Source organism: Vicugna pacos, chromosome 10 (genome assembly GCF_048564905.1).
Source record: "Vicugna pacos chromosome 10, VicPac4, whole genome shotgun sequence".
Lineage (NCBI taxonomy): Eukaryota > Metazoa > Chordata > Mammalia > Artiodactyla > Camelidae > Vicugna > Vicugna pacos.
In genome coordinates, this window is record NC_132996.1 from 7,026,508 (window position 1) to 7,043,338 (window position 16,831).

The 16,831-nt window shown below is 39.6% G+C and overlaps 1 protein-coding gene across 2 annotated transcripts in view; it reads right to left on the bottom strand.

Moving 5' to 3' along the window:
• The window catches only part of ARHGAP42 (Rho GTPase activating protein 42), a 244,582-nt gene that overhangs the window by 205,970 nt on the left and 21,781 nt on the right, over window positions 1–16,831 (bottom strand). Inside the window, exon 1 of one of the 2 annotated variants that reach the window (XM_072968922.1) lies at window positions 10,331–10,450. The exons of the other annotated variant lie outside the window; for it this stretch is intronic. The gene's annotated coding sequence lies outside the window, so the exon portion shown is untranslated. Of the gene's footprint in view, window positions 1–10,330; window positions 10,451–16,831 lie in introns of those variants that run through there. 2 annotated transcript variants of the gene reach the window in all.

Below are 16,831 nucleotides of genomic sequence, written 5' to 3' on the forward strand. Positions count from 1 at the left end.
CTTGACTAAATCGGCTCAGTTGTTCTGTAGGATGTCCCCATTTCTGGATTTGGCTGAGCGCTTCCTCTAAATGCTGCTGAACATGCTCCTCTATCCCTGGTGTTTCCTGGAGTCAGGAAGTTCTGCAAAAAGGCTTAATCAAAGGTCGAAGGAAAATCAGAACAAGTGTGTCCATTCTCCTGTCCCTTTTTTCTTTTTTTGACAGAGGAAAAAAAAAAGTTTATATATGCCAAATCAACATAACCTATTTTATTTTTTTAAAAAAAGGCAAACTGCTTAGATTATAACAATAAAAACCAAGATCCTTTTAGAGAAATTAATCTGTACTCACCAAATCTAAGTATTTAAAATCACCCTATTTCCTAGAAAAGGTGAGACAAGAGTTCCTGCTGTTTTGTTTTTGCTTAGGGTTTTGTTTTGTTTATTTGTTTGTTTTTAACATGAACTGAGAGACTGAACAAAAGGAATTTTCAGACACACACACACACACACACACACACACAAGGACCCCTTCCTGGGCTGTGACTCTGTGTCTACGACCAGTTCCCAGTTGATCACATGTGATGAAATGGTAGCAGCAACTCCCCGATCTGTCTACCAGCCATCATCTGTGTGCCCAGAGCCCCACAGATTTCTCAACCCAGGTTTATTCCAGGAAGGCAGCTCAGGGGATTTCCACCAAGTTTTCCCCCTCACCAGGGCCATCCTCGAGGGATAACTGGGAAGGCCTCGGCCTGGACCCACAAGACAGGAATTATGAGACTGCTGTGGAAAATGGAGAAGTAGAAGAATGAAAGAAGCTCACAAAACTCCACAGAATGAGACTGCTCTGCCCTTTTTCCTGCTCAAATCCACTGGGGCTTCAGGTTTCCAACAAACAGACCTGGGGTCGACCGTAGTCCGTCCTCTCCCACTGCCCTGGTCCAGATGGTTCCCAGGAAAATGGTGGGCCAGGGCTTTTTACAAAAACATGTTCCAGCTCTGGAAACTCACCCTTCCTTTCTATCGCTTTCCTTTCCTTTTCTGATTTCTGAACACCAGATGTATGTATGGCCTTTCCACATTACCCACGTCAGCAAAGACAGCCACTCAACAGTGTACGAAACAACACTTCAGTGGTGTAAGTAAAACACTGTCCTGTCACTGACTTCACCTTACTCATTCCTCTGGCCTTTACCCAGTGTTGTTCCTTACTTCTAACTCTCAAAAGCCCCTGCAAGACAAGGATTCATGCAGATTTCTTCCTCAAGAAGCAGTGACAGACAAAATGACATGAAGTGACTTTGCATCAGAGTCACTGTTGGCACTCGCCCTTCCAGAGTTTAACAAGCCTCTTAAAGAGACGAGAGGCAAAAGGGGGGATTCCAAACACAGAGAGAAACCAGAGTAGAAGGGGCAGGAATTCATTTGATCTGGCACTGGCTTAGCATTAAACTCCAAACACATAAATTGAAAGGAATCACACACAAAAAAGTATTTACAAGAGAAAATCAGAGCAAGATGGGAAATTAGAGATTGTTTCATCAGGCCTAACTCTTCACCTCACAGTGGGGATATGGGGCCCCCAGGGTCGGGAGGAAAGTTTCACAGCCAGTATCTTTTGTTTTTTTTAAGCTATTTCACGCTGTCCTTCATGTGTATTTCAATTCCACTTCTGTACCTTTCATCACTGTGAGCCAACTACCTCTTTATACATTAAATGAAAAGTTTGTATCTGGTTTCATAGCACACTGGACACTTGCAAATACTAGAAAACTGAAAATTTCAGTCTTCTGTAATGTGAATTAAGCCATTCATACCGTTCTTTTTTTTTTTTTTCAGTTGACATACCATCAGTTACAATGTGTCCATTTCTGGTGTACAGCACAATGCCCCCCTTCATACAAACACATACACATATCCGTTAAAGCCATTCAAATTAGCAGACAAGGTATAACATGGAAGTCACATTGCTCAAGAGTGGTTTGTTTTTCCAACACATTGACATCAGAGACAGGCCTTTTCACAATTAAAAAGCATTCTGCCTATATGTAAGGACTTACAGAAAATGCTAAAAATCCTACAGAAGGGCTTTCCCTTGGTGTAACAAGGGGTGGATTTAGTTGTTTCAGTATCCACTACACTTTCCACAACATTAAGCTACTTGCTGAAGCCGCATCTGCAGATCCCGAGTATTTATATTAAAAACAGAAATTAAGGAAGGCAACGCCATGGAGCAGATTTTTCGGTAGGGAGCCAGAGCCCCAGAGTCTAAGGCTGCCTGCGATCTTCTGGTGCAGGGTACAAATGCCAGCGTAATTCTGCTGGTATTTTTATCAGAACCGTTTTTTTGTTGTTGTTGTTGCTGTTGTTGATGTTCTAGCTAAAACTTGCAGAGGTGTTTAATTATCAGCCCTTAATCCTATTTACTATTTGCAGGTGTGTGTGTGTGTGTGTGTGTGTGTGTGTGTGTGTGTGCGTGTGCGCATGCATGCAGTATCTGAAGAAGGAAAGGCTTTCCAGAAATACATGTCTCAATATAGGAGAAACACCTGTGTGTGAGAAAAAGCAAACTTACAAGATATTCAGGTTTCACAGATCCATCAAAAGCATGCAAAATTGCACTACCCTTTTGCACTGCACATCTGCTTGAGAACTATTACTGTTCTGAACACGCTCTCTTACAGAGTCCAAGTGAGCCTCAAATTTGAATGTGCAGTAGGATCACCTGGAGGATCCCGTCAAACACAGATCCTGATTCTGTACACCTGCCGCAGGTCCTGATGAGCTCAGTACATCAAACAGAGGCTACCAGTGACGGGGCGGCTGCTGGTCCATGGACCACAGTTACAGGAGCAAGACTCTACGGAACACTACCGCTCCCTGGCATTCGGTTGACATCATTTTGCCTGATTTACTTCTTTTTTTTTTTTTTTGAATAATTTAGGGCCAAGCACTTTCTGAACATTTCTTCCAAATACACATTACCAAGTGAGACAGAGATAGAGTGAGAGGTCGTTCAAGCAAAAATACATCTTAGTCACTGACTCACTTTGGGTAGCAATGTAAAAAAAATCTGTTGAATCAATGAAACATTTCAGCTGGCAAGTTTATGTCCACACTATTAGGGAATCTTTTATCTTCTGTGAACAAGTTATATACTATTCGATAAAATATCTTTCTGAAATTTAAGCTTTTTTCTTTAGAATATCAAAAAAAAAACTGTAGGCTACTTCAATCCTGGTCAAAATTCAACAGGACATAATATTTACTATTGTGTTTTTAAAATGAGAACTTACTTGAGGACTAATGCCAGACTCTTAAAATAACTGCACAGGCCCCACTACACTCCATGAGTTTAATGTTCATGAACTTGGCCTCAGTGATGATTTTAAATACTGAAAATGTAGGTGTCATCTTGCAGTTGTTTTCATCCTCAAGCATGACCCAACTGAACAAAAAACGTTACTGCATAACACAGCTGATAGTTACACAATAGTTGTTACACTTACATGATAGAACAAAAAACTCATGCAATTTGCTAAGTTCTAAAAGTAAATGCTTCCTTGATCAGGTGTCTGCGTGAGACCTAGGGGCGAGGGAGGGTGGAGGAAGGCAGAAGGACCGAGGAGAGAAGGAGGCAGAAACAGAGACAGAAACTATATCCACATATTTTACGACTTTCAATGCATTCAGGTCTGCTACTTTAAAACCAGAAAATCAGCCCTATATTCTCCCTTTTTACCCCCCTTCTCATTTCAACAGAGGTTAAAAATCAGATAGCTAAATAAAGCACTCCAGATTGCAAGAAATCCTTTGGTTTAATGACAAAGATCATTTAAAGAAAGAACAATCCAAAAACCTTTGCTTTTGCTGGAATAGTTTCTTGACTACATAAGGAGTTTTCTGGAAACTATTGTGTGCGTAAATATGCATAAAATTCATTTTAAACACACAAGGAGAGCTTGATCTCCTAAGAATTTCTGTTCTTAATCTCAGCCTATGGGATCCCACTCACCAAACCATTCATAACCCAAGTATGTACTTTGAATTTGGATTTACAAGTCTCTTTCCTTTAACTTTACAGTGCTATAGACACAAAGGATCTGTGACAGGTGAAGAAATTCACGCTAACATTTACTGAGTGTTTACTATGTGCTAAGCACTTTGCCAAGGGCTTTATAAGAAATCTGACATAATCCTTGTGACAAGCCCATGCGTTAAGTGCTTTCACTCCATTTCACAGATGAGGAAACTGAGGCTCGGATATATTAAGTAACTTGCCATCGATCACCCAGCTAGCAAGAGTCTGCACCTAAATCAGAAGCCAGCAGTCAAACTACAGAATCTGAGCTCTCAGCCACTACTTGTTACACTTGGTTCACATAAACTGCGTGCATGCCAAGTCCCAGGCTTCACACCGGATTTGTGGTGATATTAAATACTTCATTCTAAGTAGTACGAAGTGCGTGAATTAATTAACCCAACAATATTTGGGAGTTGGCTAATTAACAGAAGTGTCCTAAATAAATCAACATCTTGATGTTAGATGATTCATATATATATATACTATATATATATATAGTATCTCGATTTTCAGGCTGGCATAGAAAGGATGGGATCATTTCTCCATTGGTAACATTTCTGCTTAAGGTTAAGTGTCTAATGTGCAGAGGAATAACAGCTCCTTATCTTTAAATGAATAAGGAACGAAACACTGTCACGGGCCCAGCTCTCCACATCTAGAGTCTCTTGGCCTGTCTCCACGTCAGAGGTTCTGGCCACTTAAGCTGATCACAGAACCTAACGATCTGGTCCCAGGAATGTCCCAGCATCCGCTTTAGAGAAAAACTCTCACCCAGGAATTGGCTCGTTCTATCGAGGGACCCAGATGAGGAATCCTCCCAGCCAAACATGGCTGTTTGAACCTCCTTGGAACTAATGGCCCACAGTTTTGGCTACGTTTGGTCTGAAGAGATAAACCTCCTGGTATGAGTTTGCACAGATGGAGACTACAGACGTCACCTGCTTCTAACCAGAGGAAGCTATTCAAACATCACTCATCGAACATTTACTGAGCACTGTCCTAGCTACTGGGATTCAGCGTAACCAAGCGATAAAGCCCCCTGTGTTCATGAACTTACCTTCTAGTGGAAAGAGAGCATAAAATAAGATGCATAGTGGATCAGACAGTGATAAGTGCTCTACACCGGGGTGGGAGCGGGGAGTGGATAGTTATTCAACTTTAAGAAGCCTAGGGCTGGTCTCTCTGAGAAAGTGACTTTTGAACAATACAATATTCACCGAACAGAACCAGGCATTCACTAACAGCTAACTGAACTGGGCGGCTGGCTACATGAAGATTCTCTTCTTCCCAGCAGTTTTATTTAGAGACTCAGCAAAAGTCACCCCAATGCAATCCGCTTCCCAAACAGACAACTCCCACCCATGCCTGCTCCCAGGGCCCTCAGAGTGGGCCACAAAAGCCAGTCTCACCAAGTTCCAGAACGCACTTCTCAGAAACAGTACCTCCCGTAGACCAGAGCTGGACATCCAGCAAAATGAAGAGACAAGCCGGGTTATTTAGAATCACTAGAATAAAACCCTCCTGACAGTCTTGACCTCAAACCTTTGAAAGCACACAAAGATGCAAATCTAGGTTATATTTATTGTAAGGCAAAGCATCATTCCTTACTTTAAAGAGTATTAAAGAAGTCATTTTATTGAAAGGTGAAAAAATATTGAAAGACAGCACAAAATGACACAGAAAAAAAGAGTAAAAGCTATTATTTAAGCAACCCACTTCAAGGGAAAAAATGCAATTTAAACTTTCCAATGTATTTGACATGGTCTATGTCAGCATTTGCATGAAGAGTTAATCAAAGACATACGCCATCCTGATAGTCCTCGGGAAGAAAGGAATTCAAGCTCTGATGTGCAGATTCAGTGTTTCTTACCATCTCACTGTGAGAAAGCAGCTCTGGCTTTGCAGCTGTAATGAAACCCCAGGCTGAAGAGGCCATCCCGGTCAGAGGACATCTCTGCACTCACCCACACACTCCGCAGCATTAACACACAAGGTTTACGGGCCCTGCGTACCTCTGAGGTCAAATGCAAGACGGCTGATTTTCTCCTGAAGAGCGTTCAGCTGCAGGTGCTCGGCGATGAGCAGAGAGACGCACCGCAGAGAGCAAACCCACGACACAGTTTTCATGCATCTCTCCCTGCTGTGTACTGGAGGAAGGAAATCATGGCACCCAGGTGGGAAACAGAGCTGCACAACCACAGTCCATGAAAGCTTCCCTAAGTAGAAAACGACCCCCTTGTGTACTCGGTCAAATTAATCTGATTTGAGATTTAGATGACAAACTGACCAATCAGGGCCTTTATAGTCCTTAAAACCCCCGGGTCTTGATATTTAACAGATGTTACTAATAATTAATAAAGACAGTTTTTCATAAAGGTAAAAGCTACCTCCACTCATTGTACAATGAGAGTAAACCTCAATAACATGCCACCTGAAAAAATTCCAGGCGTCTACTCTGTAAAATACCTCTCTATCTGCAGAGCATCAATCAATACAAAGTGAAAATTGCACTGTTTTTCCTGCAGTGTGATAGGGTCCAGCCCAAGGCACAGCTGGCAAGAGAGGTGACGCCGGACAAGAAGAAAAGGGAAGAGTGAACCACAGCGTGGAGGAAGCACGGTGGGCTCAGCGCTGGGGGCCAGGAGCCCCCGGTAACTTCCCGAGACCTCTGCTGGACATCAGCACAGAACGGCGTCGTGTGCTGTTCGTGCACGGACACCGTTGCCCAAAGATTCCTCCTAGTCAGTAGACTCCGCTTTAGATAACCGGAATGCAAGCAAGCCGCTTCAGAAATATTTTTTAAATGACTACTTTTTGAAAGTGAGTTTCATTTATCCACAACATTGAGGTGCATACACACTTTGTTTCCCATCAGTGACGAGTCAGCTGACGTGAAGCACGTCTGCATGACAACAAAGCATGGCAGACGATCTTCACGGACTGGAAATGTGGCTTCAGTCTAACCCTCCCCCTTACCACACGAGCACGTGGCGCGTTCTCTAAATCCAGGCCAAATCCATGACAGGAACAGTCTCCCCACCTGGCAGGAGGAGCCATGATTTTGGTATGTTGTAATTCTCAACTTTATGATACACACATTTCCTTTTGCCTCTTAAAATGTGTAGATATATATTTATTAACATTTGTTGAATGCCAAGATTCAAGGTTTACACCTACTCAGTAAGTTTGACATGTCATCTAAACGTTACCAAACATCCTTTGGCCACTATATGAATGAAACAAATGAGTCTATTTTTTCTTATGATTAGCATACAATTAAAAGGTTGCCTAACTAAGAGAAACACTCAATTGTTTATTCTCTGACTCCATTATGGGAGGTACAAAAAAAGTAAAGCCGCTTGTATAATTTCACTTATTCAAGTCATGTGGACCTACTATGTGCCAAACACGCTGCTTCATGCTGAGATAGTTTTCTACTTCCATGGCACTTACAGTGAGGAAAACAGATGAGTAAACAATTGCAATGCACAGGGAAGGGCTACAACAGACAACTGCTCCCCCAGAGGGGGAAGGGAGAAAAGGGCAAGTCCGCATTCCTCAATGTCAGTTTTCCCCCCAGTGTTCCTAAGTCATCCTTCTCCCTCTCAACAAAAGTGCTTCTAATCACTGAATCCGTGACTACATCTGAACTCCGGCACTCCTCTCCACGGGCCTCCATGTCTCTGCCAGATCACCACCCAGCATGGGTTGCTCCACTTCTGCCCCTGCTACAGGTAAGCCCAGGTGCAGCCTTTTTTTTTTTTCTTTTTCCTTCAATTTAAGTATTGTCAGTTACAACGTGTCAATTTCTGGTGTACAGCACAATGTCCCAGTCATGCATATATGTACATATGCTCATTTTCATATTCTTTTTCATTAAAGGTTATTACAAGACATTGAATATAGTCCCCTGTGCTCTACAGAAAAAAATTGTTTTTTAATCTATTTTTATATATAGTCCAGCTGCCGATTGCATGACTGTACGATTAAGGAGCTTCAATCGATTAAGGAGCTTCAATCTTAGCAGGCTTGTTGACACGCTGTCTTCTTAGAAGGGAACAAAATGTATCAACTAAGCTCCTGCAGTTTAGCAATTATTAGCATGTATCAACCAGTGCAATAAACATTAGCGATTTTCCAGGTTTACTGCACAAAACTGTTTCCAATCAAACTATTTATGAGAAAAACAGAAAGAAACACTTTTCAGAATAAAACAATAATAATTTCCTCTCAGTCTTCCTTTCTTTCATCTATGGCTCTTCAAACACATGACAGCAGGCAGGAACTCATTCTCCTGATCGCTGTGAGAAGCCGAGGGATTATAATTCACATGTGCGTAAATCATTCCCCTAAATTGACAAAACAATTCTGCAGCATTCCTCAACTTTCAGCCCCTCTAGGATCACCTCGCCTCCCAAGTGGAATAATGATCTCAAATTGAGCAAGGTCAGATGAATGCCAGATGAAGCCCGGCTGGCACAGATAAAGTCCTCAACAAAAGCACCACAGAGACAGCCACCCAGCTGAGCTCGGCCACTTAAGAGGAAGTAGTTCCAATCATCTCCACAACAACGCAGATGGCAGCAACTCCATCATCCCCTGAAGGAGCCGAAACATGGAGGGCTTCCCTGGTGAGGCTCTATAATGGCTTTCTGGTAGCGTTCCATGTACATTACAGATACAGAAATACAACCCCAAGCAATAATGCTTTCTTTTGCAAATAAACTCCATTTTCCTTAAGAGTTAAAAAAAAAAGTTTTGGTCGTGTTTTCATTTGCATGACATAGTAGTTCTAAAGAAGACAGCAGCTTACTAGCTTATACTCAGTAAAAACGCACAAAACGGTATCTTGTATCCAAAACTGATGCAGCACACACCTGAGTTTGAGTTTTATTACTACTATGACCACTTAATGAGGACTTGCTATGTGGCACTGACTTAACTACTTTACTTCCCCCACCTCACTCCATCAGCCTAGCCTCTCCGCATCATCAATTATCTCCATGTTTAACAGAGAGCAGAACCAGGAGCTTACAGGCACTGTGTTCCAATTCCCTTGCCTTAAGCGTCAGGCTTGGGAGATACTTTCTCAAGAGGGCAGAACCAGAGTGTGCTCACTACTCTGCGACCTCCTCCAGAGTACACCACTTTAACCTGTAAGGTAAGATCCTTTTATTTCTACCCCTTAACTCAGCCTGCAGTTAATTCTCTGTTCTATTAAATCATAATTAATTAATCAATCTTTTGGGCAACCACTTGGACAAATTGTTTAGAAAGCTTGGAGACACAGCAACTTGGGAATGGGGAGCCAGTCAGTTGTTAGCACTTTGGATTCCAATTTCAGCACTTCGATACTGTGGTGAGTTTTCCTGACTTAGGGCCTCTCGGGTTTGTCTATAGGGACCAGCTCTGCTGCCAAAGTGATCTAGCCACGTCCTCAATTCACAGCTTCCACTGCTTCTACAGCCCAGCAATTAACCCTGGACAACGACACCCCTTGATTTTCCATCTGTGCTTACTCAACTTGTCTGTTGTGCCTCAACTTTTCATTTTTGCTTCAGTTGACCTCACACCATAACAAGCAGTTGGCACTCAAATATTTGATGTCTCCTACTCCTTTCTATGATTCTGCTTACATTTTATAATGGAAGACAATGGCACACTTCCAACACTGTTCTGAAAATGAAACATGCATGTAAGAGTTTAAAGAGAATTATTTAACCCACAGTATCCACAGGGATATACACTAAGTAAGCAGTAGATACACAGTTACATCTATAGAACACATTCAGACATGAAACACTGGTAGAAAATTGTTCAAGTAGCAAACACTGGGGCATACTGGAAGGCTCCAATTTCATCATGTGATCCTTTTCAAAAACACTCAGGGTAAGCGAACTAATGGACAAGAAGAGGTCCCACCTTTACCATATTGCCACAATTTCTGTTTTCGGATACTATATTGTTATGTAGAAGAATGTCAGTATAAACAATACACAGACAAGATTTCATCTACAAATGAAAATAAAAGAAAATAGACAAGCATTCATGAATGTCATGCTGATAAAAATACAGCACTCTACCCAGTTAACTATTACTTATTTAAAATCCAGTTAATTATCCTATTATCTGCATACTTACATTGTTTGTTATCTGCAAAATAAACCAAATGAAAAAAGTAATTTATGTTACTTTTACTACTTAATATTAACAATCAATTTTACCTTTAATATAAACAGATATTAACAGAAAAAGACCACTAACCTAAAATTCTGTATCCAGTAAAATTATTCTTCAAAAGTGAAAAGAGAAGTAAAGACTTTCTCAAACAAAACCTGAGGAATTATGTCATCAGTTGACCTGCCTTGCAAGAAATGTTATTTCTTCAGTCCTAAGAGAAACAGAGAAATAAACATAAAATAAAATTTTTCTTTTGCTTCTTAATTCACCTAGTAGATACAAATTGTTATCTATTAGGTAGTAATGTACTGGTTAATTACAGCATGTAGATAAGTGAATGACAGCAATGTTATAAAGGACAGGAAGGAGGAACTGAAACTACCCAGACATAAGGTAATGGCACTGCTAGCGATACGGTCTAGTGTTATTTGAAAGTGGACCTGGATTAGTTATAAACGTCTACTGCAAATTCCAGAACAACCACTTTAAAAATAGTAGAAAGAAAATACAATGGTATGTGAGAGACGAAAGAAAATGGAATCATAAAATCCCCAAATATTTGGAGATTAAACAACACATTTCTAAGTAACACAAGTCACAGAAGTCACAAGAGGAATTTTAAGATATTTTCAACTAAATGAAAATGAAAAAAACCAACTTATAAAAAATGGAAAGCAATGCTTTGAGGGCAATTTATAGCACTGAATACAAATATTAAAAAAGATCTGAAAATCAACCATCTAAGTTTCCACCTTAGGAAATTAGAGAAAGAAGAGCAATAAAAGCTGAAAGCAAGCAGAAGATACGAAATAATAAATATTATAACAGAAACCAATAAAAATAGAAACAGAAAAATCAATAGAGAGGGAAGTAAATCAATAAGGCAAAAAGCTCTTTTTTTTTTTTTAAGGATCAATAAAACTACTGAACTTCTATCTAGGCAGAGAGAGAGCAAAGACACAAATTGCCATATCAAAAATAAAATTAGGGCCATGACTACTAGTAACATGGATATTAAAAGGACAATGAAGGAATAATATGAACAACTCTACACCTACAAGTCTGATAGTTTAGGTGAGGTTCACTAATTCCTTGAAAGATACAAACTACTAAAACTCACATAAGGAGAAACAGATTATCTGAATAGACCAATATACACTAAAGAAAGTGAGTCAATAATTTAAAATCTACCAAAAAAAGGAAAAGAAAAACTATCATGTCTAGGTGGTTTTACTGGCGTATTCTACCAAATATTTAAGAAATTATAACAATTCTCTACAAGTTGTTCCAGAAAATAGAAGCTGAAAGAATACTTTCCAAGTCATTCCATGGGGCCAGCACTACACAAAAACCAAAACCAAAGACATAAGAAGAAAGGAAAACTGCTTCTCTCATAAATATAGATGCAAAAATTCTCAACAAAATATTAGAAAATTGAATCCAACAATCATAAAACAACCACTGGAGACATAACCTAGATATGCAAGGCTGGTTCAATATTTGAAAAGCAATTAATGTAACCCATCACATCAACACTCTGAAGGAAAAAAAATTCATATAATCAAATCAACAGATGTGGAAAAAGCATGTGACAAAGTCCAATACACATATATAATTGAAACTCTCAGTAAACTAGGAATAGAGAGGAACTCCCTCAACTTGATTTAAAAACGATCTAAAAGAAACCTACTGTTAAAATCATACTTAATGGTGAGAATCTTAAAGGCTTTCCCGGCTCAAGACAAGGATGCTCCCTCACACTGTTTTTCAATATCACGCTAGAAACCCTAGCTAATGCAATAAGACAAAAAAAAGGAAATAACAGGCACACACAGAGAAGAAATAAAACTGCTTTTGTTCACAGATTATATGACTGTTGATGTAGACTGTCCCAAAGAGTCAACAAAAAGACTCTTTCTAAAAAGAAATTTTGCAATATTACAGGATACAAGATTAACATAAAAATTGTTTTCCCATATACCAGCAATGAATAATTGGAATTTGAAATTAAAAAACATAGTATATTAGCAACAAAAAAACGAAATATGGAGCTTTAAATCTAACAAAATATGTACAAGAGCTAAATGAAGAAAACCACAAAACTCTGGTGAAAGACATCAAAGAAGATCTTATTAAATGGAGAGCTCTTGCATGTTCACTGATAGGAAGACTCCATATTATCAAGATGTTAGTTCTTGATCCACAGATTCAATAAAATCCTCATCAAAACTCTCAGCAAGTAATTTTGTTTAACTGATTCTAAAGCGTATACGGAAAGGCAACAGACCCAGAATAACCAACAAAATACTGAAAGAGAAGAACAAAGCCTGAGGACTGAAACTACCCAACCTCAAGACTAAGCGCACAGCTACAGCAACTGAGACAGGGTGGTTCTAGCAAAAGACAAACAGATCAATGGAACAGAACAAAGAGCCCAGAACAGACCCACAAAAGTAAACTCAAATGAAATATGACAAAGTAGCAAAGGCAATTCAATTGGAAAAAGAGTAGTCAAGGAGTATAACTGCTGGATTTACTGTATAATATGGGGAAAGAACCAGTCAACAAATGATACCCAAACATCCAAACACCCCCCCCAAAAAAAAGAAAGAAAGAAATCTAGACATAGAGCTTACTCTTTGAAAAAATTAACTCAAAATGCATCCTAGATCTAAACGTAAAACTGTGAAACTTCTAGAAGAGAACACAGAAGAAAATGTGGATGACTGGCTTCGGCAATGATGTTTTAGATCCAACACCAAAAGCACAATCCGTGAAAAAAAAACACTGGATAAGTTGAACTTCATTAAAATTAAAAACTCTGCTCTGTGAAAGACACTGCTAGGAGAATAAAAAGGTAAGCCACAGACTGGGAGAAAATATTTGCAAAATATGTATGTGATAAAGGGCAACGTGTATCTAAAATACACACAGAGCTCCTGAATCTCAACAATAAGAAAACAAACAAGCCAGCTCAACAATGGGCCAAAGACCTTGACATCTCACCAAAGACGACACACAGGCAGCAAACACGTACATGAAAAAGAGCTCCACATTGTATCATAGGAAACTGTAAGTTACCACAGCAAGATACCACTCCCTACCAATTAGAATGGCCATAATCCAAAACACTGACATCACCAGGTGCTGGAGAAGATGTGAAGCAACAGGAACACTCACTCATTCATTACTGGTGGGAATGCAAAGTGGTTCAGCCGCTTTGGAAGACAGTTCACCAGAAAGTTTAGCTTTCTTACAGAGCTAAACATACGTGTACCATACAGTCCAGCAATTACCCACCCTGACATTCACCCAAAGGAGATGAAAACTTATGTCCACCCAAAAACCTGCACACACATTTATAGCAGTTTTGCTTACAATTGCCAAAACTTAGAAACAACCAAGATATCTTTAGGTAAGTGAATGGATAAACAAACTGTAGTACATTTATACAATGGTCTATTATTCAACAATAAAAATGAGCTATCAAGCCAGGGAAAAAACATGAAAGGATCTTAAGGCATATTACTAAGTGAAAGAAGCCAATCTGAAAAGGCTAGATGTCACATTCTAGAAAAGGCAAAACTACGGAGACAATAAAAAGATCAGTGGTTGCCAGGGGTCTGGGAGAAAAGGAGAGGCGGTATTCACAGGGTATAGTTGAGAGCTGGGAAAAGACTCTGCCTGACACAATAGTAGTGAGTAAATGACCTTATGCATTTGTCAAAACCCTTAGAACCATACAACACAGAGCACACAGCAATGTAAACTATGGCCTGTAAGGTAATAATATCAACACTGTTCGTTCATTCTAGTGAAAGTACCACGCTAATGCATGATGTTAATAACAGGGGCTATGACGTGTGTGTACGCTGGGAAAGGGGGAGTAATATGGGGACTCTGTATTATGTGCTCAACTTTTTTTAAATAGCTTTTTTTTCAAATGTGACTAGAACCTGAATGATAAGTATACAGTAGTTGATTATAATAGTCTCTCTAATTTTGAGTACATTTAAAACGTTTATGGTAAAATTACTAAAAATTTTTAATAAAACAAAATCCTAGTTAGAAGACCATTCATATTTATGTTTTAAATTGTTAAAAGCAACATGTGCTCAATGAATAATAGATATAGTCGGCTTTTCAAAAAATAAACAATGTTACCTCAATGGTCAGATAAAATTAACATAAAAAGTTCACACCGTTACGTTTTTTGCGTTTTTGTTTGTTTTTAGAAAGATTCTTCAAGATCAAGAATCTAGGTGTGTTTCTACTTTTATAAATGTGCAATTCTCAACTTGGACTATTTTCCCCATGAGAATAAAACTAGTTCTACTACTATTAAAAACTATCACTATTATTACATAAGCAATAATGAATCATTAAAGAAAAATGGAAAAAAAATAACTATATTCCCATATTCCCATCATCAGAACAGCCTGTGAATTATCTTCCATTTTTTTCCCACCATTATTAACGATTGTTACACATTAACATCTAAACATGGAATCCCTTAATGCCAACCTAAACTTCCCACTCACTTTAGCGCTTAAGCAAAATAATCCATTTAATTTGGCAGATTATCAAGTTTCTGAGCACTCAGTAACAGGCAGGTGAACCGAATTAAGGGCTGACTTGTCTGGATTTCCCAGTCTCACATACACCAGGTCATCTTACCGCATGGACAGCAACCACGGAGTGACTCCTGCAGTAGGTTCCCCACCAGCAGACTCCAGCTCAGGAAGAACCACACCACAGAACCCATCACAACCGGAGCACGGAGACCACATCCCCCGAGACAGATTAGGGACAGGGATCTTGCTCCGAATCAGCAACGCTGCAAGCCTGTCAACGCTGGCTGTGGCACCAGGCCAGCTGGGGCACGACGGCTCATCCAGCAGCAGGAACTGCACCGAACAAACTGGTCGCAGGAGGCAAGGCTGGGGGTGAGACGCCAGCCTGGAACAGGGCCCGGGATGCAGCAGCAGTAAATCACTGCTGATGGGCTTTCTCCGCTTCTGTTTCTTCTTCCAAGCTCCCATCTCTCTGAATCCAAGAGATGGCTTCATTTTCCTCCTTCGTGAAATAACAGATTCAGGATGTGCAATACGTGAAAGGCAGGCAGAGCTGCTATGGCCAAGAGTGTCCCTTTGCTGCCAGTTTTTACCATCTGTTATTCTGAGCCTGCCCACACACACACGCGTGTGCTTGCACACGGACGGACACACATACACACACACACACACACACACACACACACACACAGGAAAAAGGCAAGAAGGGGGGGGCAGGGATATGGGTGAAGCTCCCTGCAAGCAAATACCAGAATCTGGAGCAAAGGGCTATGTTTGCAGCACAGCGCTGACCCCCAGCCCGCTGCAGAGTGCAGGCAGACATACAAGCGAAGGAGAATGCTAAGTGATGTCCAGAGAAGGCCAGCTACTGGCTCCTACTGGACTTAAACACTTAAGTTCTTCTGAATCAATCTGCTTATTTTCCTGGACTTCTCCTCCTTACTGCCATGAAGACTGATGTTAAATAATTATCATGGCCAAAACTTCCAACTGAAGTCAAAGTGGATATATTCTGTAGTCATAGTCTTACTCTGCAATAAAATCTATCTAACTTCAAACTATCATTGAATATGCAATTGTTTTCCGATAACATTCAACATGGCTGGTATTTCAGCAGAATGAAAGGAAAATGTCCAATGGAAGATGGAGAACTAGGTTGGGAAACAAGAAATCTGAGCTCATTTAGCTGCACCCTGATGTTTCTAAAGTTTCTCCAACACCAAGTACTCATTCTTAGTTTTTCATTTAATCTGAGGGTCTTTCCAATACTTTTCCAGTAATATAAGTTTGCTTGAAAGATGTACAGTCCTTTCAATCTATTAGGGATTCACTGTATCCAATAAGTCACATAAATTTAAAAATGTGCAGTGAATCATCACAACTTCCCTTAAATTTCTCCATCACAAACACCATTCATTAAATAATTTAAAGCTTGAATCAAGTAACATAGGCTCTATCAAATGCAATGCATATCTAAAGAAATTATGTTAAATAAAATACTGAACCATTACTTGTACAAGAAACCAATTTACATGATAGTTTACTCATGTAGGCTTCAATTTAGTTCACATTTTTTATAATATATAAACATATCCTTAAGTGAGAAATTACTATTTCTGTTTTATCAAATTCTTATTCTTGAGAGACTCATTTTTACTTTCCTCTTTGAAATCCATTTTTAAATATCCTATCTACGTGTAACCTTAAATTTTTTTCACTCTTGCTGTGTTTGAAACTTTGTCTAATTTATTATCCTCAGCTAACCTTCTAAAATGACCTTTCGCACTGTTTCAAACTCGTTCGCTTAGGTTCAATCCTCCTTTTGCTAACAACCCAGCTATGCTCCTCCAAAACTGAAATATTCTCAGATGAACAAGATAAAAAGACACGGTTTCTTTCAGAAGTATAAGACTTTGCACAGGAAATGTCTGTTTTCAAGAACTAGATAAGTTCTCTTTCTTGACCTTAATATCAGTTGCTTGATACAGTGGCTATGACCACCTTCAAGAGC